Raw genomic sequence first — 5,000 nt, forward strand, 5'->3', positions numbered from 1 at the left:
TATGCACGGACACACACACCCACACCCACACCCACACCCACACCCACACCCACACCCACACCCACACCCACACCCACACCCACACCCACACCCACACCCACACCCACACCCACACCCACACCCACACCCACACCCACACCCACACCCACACACACACACACACACACACACACACACACGGAGGTAATCCAACCGAGACAGTCAATTATACAGAAGGAAATACAGGGCACACAGGCAAACTTTAAGGGTTTCACGCCTGTGCTTTTATTCTGACGAATAGGAAAAGAATTTAACAGCATACGTCAGAAAAAGCTCAGCTGACCTACAAGAAAAATACCAAATGAAGGGAAAACTCAAGATAAACGGGTTTCCGCCAAAGAGAAAAATGGTTTATACCCACAACGTCACTTCGGATTTTTTTTTTTTTTTGTCCTATTCTAGTCTACGTATGTATGTATGTATACATGTATATCTGTGTGTATGTTGTTCGTATGTATACATGTATTTTGTGTGTGTGGGATTGTATGTATCTGTGTATGTATGTATGTATGGACGGATGGATAGACGTATGCATGCATGCTTATCTGTCTGTTTGTCTACCTGCCTGCCTACCTACTTTTCTGTCTGTCTATCTGCCTGTCTGTGTCTGCTGTCTATCTGCCTGTCTGCCTGTATGTAATGTAGATGTTTATACATGTACGTTGCTGTTTGTATGTATGTACTTATGTGTTTGCAGGTATGTATAGTACGTTTGTACTGTAAATACTGTGCGTACTGCCCTGAGAGATAGGTAGATAAACTATTGTAAATAGAGATACACACGTCTAAACAGGGAGACTAGGGCAATACACATACAGACAATAATTTACACAAAAGTTACGAGCTGATATAGATAAATAGATAATCAAATATACCGATGGCAAGGAATCATTTAAGTGTTGACAGACAAACCCAAAAATTAATAGAAATTGTATTCGTATTTAAATATTATAACAGATAAATAACTGGGCAGATAAAGTCTTAACCAGACACAGAGTAGAGCACACACACACAAAAAAAAAAAAATCTACAGTCGTAGTATATACAAAGAAACAAAAACAGATATGGGACAGATGTATGCATGAAATATAGCTAATTAACATGTCAGTCACAGTTCGCTATAACCGTGTTCCGATTCATCCGTGCTATGCATGATATATAGCTTGTGCGTGATCCATGCATGACTGTGTGCCAATGTCAGTCGCAAATTAACTTGGCATTGCATGTTTGCCTAAAATTACGTGTCCTATTAAGTCTGTACGATTACTTTGGCGCTCACGGGCACTTTGGGTATGTACTGAAGACTAGAAATCTTCTATTTAATTGTTTGTTAATGGGTATTTCTTATACAGCATCTTATACACTCACGCAAAGAGAAGTGGGTCCTCTTGAGGTACGTTCATGTGTGCATATTTGTACGTATTAGACGGCATACCTAACATTCACGGGTAATTAAGAAGAGCGCGTCTGAGACGATCTTGTTACGAGCACTTAATGTCTATCGTAATGAAAGCCTCTGACAAGATTAATAAGCCATCTCATTACCAGTAAGGAGTACAACTAGCAGTGAATACATGGGGCAAACAAGCATCGTTTAAGAACTGACATGGGAGCTAGCGAGAACTGGTGAAGAACCAGCAGCACACTTGACTATTCTGCAGTCTCGGTAATGATAAGGGGAGTCGCTTGGGTTGGATCTGAGTGGGTATCGCGGGTAATGAGTGCTGCGGATAACACACGTTCGCAGGTTTTGAGAGGCAAGTTTTGTGGTCATTGCCCCGAAGCTATTACCATCAGTAATCCTTGTATCTACATGCTACATATACCATACTTTTTATCGTGATGTACAGTTTCTGAAGGGAACGGTTACTTATAAAAAAAAAACACTTGACTATTCTGCAGTCTCGGTAATGATAAGGGGAAGTCGCTTGGGTTGGATCTGAGTGGGTATCGCGGGCAATGAGTGCTGCGGATAACACACGTTCGCAGGTTTTGAGAGGCAAGTTTTGATAGGCAAGTTAGTCCTGATGTGAAGGAACGGTCATTTCAGGGATAAATATTTATGTGGAGATTGTTGATGTTGATAGTGATGCAGATTTGTTTTCTTTGTTTTTATTTCTACGGTTAGCTTTTGATAGCTGTGATTACTACTGGCAGGAGTTGTTGAGTGTAGATGTTTTGCTCACAGAGGCTGATATTAGTAGGTTTTACTGATGGTGCCGTTGTGGACAGTAGGTGTTAGCTTTGTTGATGCTTCTAGACGTACATGAACTTTGGCATAAACTGAAATATTATGTTGTCTATAATACGTGAGACATGTAGTTACGAGTAACATATCTCAGCTGTGATGTAATACTGACAGTATCAGATGTGATTATTGCCGGTAGATGGGGTTATCGATAAAAACCTATCTGACGTTCCTTGTGAGGGAATGATGGCAAGTTTAAACAAAAGGGAACATTGGCTACTTAAGAAAAGTGTAAGATTTAGGAATAAAATGTACGACGAAGTAATTACTGATACCAAAATTATTATTGTCAGAATGTGGCGTCTGGTGTTTTGGGCAAGGTTAACATGTGACTACTTAGGCTTATCATTATCATTACTAATGAACTTTCTTAGATTACGACCTACAATATTCATGCTCGTCATTGGTAATACCCTTGCCATTATCGTATATCATTTACATTAAATGGCATTAGATTTGTGCTTGTGGCCATTGCCCCGAAGGTATTACCATCAGTAATCCTTGTATCGACATGCTACATTTACCATATTTTTTATCGTAATGTACAGTTTCTGAAGGGAACGGTTATATATATATATATATATATATATATATATATATATATATATAAAATCCCTGGCTGAAGAAAAATCTAGCTTATTTTGGTAAAAAAGGGCACTCGAAACAGCTCCGAACCTTCGACTCATCTGCTCGCTGTGGTTTGGCAACGCTGAGACGTGAGCAAAGGAGTGGCGGGACTGTCGGATGCAAGTGCCACGCGTCCAGTGCCATGGCAACAATGGCATATTTCTGGTGATATTTCAAGGCCACATTAAATAGACTGATTTGGAGTATAGTCATTCGGTTTTAGCAAAGCTCTGCTCAAAGTGATACTTAAAGCATTTTGAACACAAGCATATTGCATACACGGAGCACGCACACACACACACACACGCGCGCGCGCGTGAAGATAGTGAGAGCCACCATTAAACTGAGACCATACATTGCTTCACTGAACAGTTGACGTCAGAGTGTATCACTAATAATAGATAAAAGGTGAAATCAGGTAAGGCAGAGTGTAGAGGCATTTCAAAAAAAAAAAAAAAAAAAAATTAGCACAGCATTTCCCCCATCTGTTTTTAATTTTACCCGTGAGCGAATGGGCTAAGGCTGATAGTAAAGTACAAATTACATAGCTCGGTTCATATTATCATCAAGGTCACTCACTGGACTTTCGTTATCATTTCACTTACTATCACATCAAGAAAATCATTGTTACTATTAATATGACAACTTTCGTAACGTTGTCATTAGTCATCATCATTACGTAAAGCATTATTATTAGTAAAAATACTACGATCATTATTATGATGGCCCGTATTGCAGTTATGTTATACTAACATATAATTACGTGACACATTTTACTATCTATTTAAATATTGTTTTATTCATTTCATCTTGAAAACACTTTTACAATCGTAGGGAATTAAGGTCTTCATACCTTTTATTACCATATAGTTCATGTTCAAGCTATTGATTTACAAACCGTCTTTTCATTTTTTTTTCTATCTACAAAAAGGGTTATTACGTACACACCTATCACCAGCTTGTAGGAATGAACCTATAGAGCTGCATCTTTCAAACAAAACAGGTAAACACTACATCTAAAGAGAATTTCCCTTAAACGCCGGATAGTGCGAGACGTGTCACTTGAGAGAGAGAGAGAGAGAGAGAGAGAGAGAGAGAGAGAGAGAGAGAGAGAGAGAGAGAGAGAGAGAGAGAGAGAGAGAGAGAGAGAGAGAGATTCCTGGAGTTGGACCAACGCCTCGGGCCTCCAAATATTTCCTAGTTCCTGAAGGGTCATGAGGTAGAATCCTACTGCTTTCAGTGGCATTTCAATCGTTTCTGTCAAGTTTCATACAAATAAATGAGGCAAAATTGATACATATGCTAATCATATATTATTTTATCGACCTTGTTTCTCTACCAGTGCGCAGGTTGATGACATTTGCACATTAAAGTAGCTTCTACCGCGTATCATACAGAATTCACATCTCATAATGGGCATTCAAACTCACAGAAGCAATCCTTATTTCATTCTAAGTGGATTCAGTGTGAACTAAGATTCCGGAAGCCTAGAAGCCTACCTGCATTACTCTTTTCAATATTATTTACCTCCTGCCAAAGCTTTGTTTGAATTGACTTCGAGTGCTTTCTGGCCATCTGGCAACCCCTTCTCACGGGAGCAGATTGTTTTTTGTTTCCGAGAACGAAGAGGAGTTCATTAGAAGCAATGCGTTATTCATTTAACACGCGTGGAGGAACAATCCTGAGTAGTTATAAGAGGCTTATCTATTATAAGCACATATCGATATAAATATTATATTTCTCTTTATTATATGCAAGGCAACCGGTGGGACGGAATGATAATATAATGTGTGGCAGTGTCATTTGATTAACATGCCTGCTACGACACCTGCGCAGTAACATTCATTCTTTTCCTATTGTTGGCGTTATTATTCGAAATTTTGACCTATGCTTTTCCTATTGTTGGCATCATTATTCGAAACTGATTTTAAGGTTATGTCCATGAAATGCGTTTCTTATTAGTTTCTCCAGATCCCTGTGAGTGACTGTACGCTTTCTTTCTTCCATTCTTTATCAAGGTGAAGATGCAATTGAAAGGTTGGAGATGATTGGCTGATTGCAACATCCCCGAATAACGTTGTATTAG

At 39.2% G+C, this 5,000-nt stretch overlaps 1 protein-coding gene across 1 annotated transcript in view; it reads right to left on the reverse strand.

Moving 5' to 3' along the window:
- LOC125032997 (perlucin-like protein) overlaps positions 1-5,000 on the reverse strand; it is a 34,133-nt gene that overhangs the window by 28,589 nt on the left and 544 nt on the right. The window lies entirely within an intron of this gene.

This window comes from Penaeus chinensis, chromosome 15 (assembly GCF_019202785.1).
Source record: "Penaeus chinensis breed Huanghai No. 1 chromosome 15, ASM1920278v2, whole genome shotgun sequence".
In the NCBI taxonomy this organism is placed as follows: Eukaryota; Metazoa; Arthropoda; class Malacostraca; order Decapoda; family Penaeidae; genus Penaeus; species Penaeus chinensis.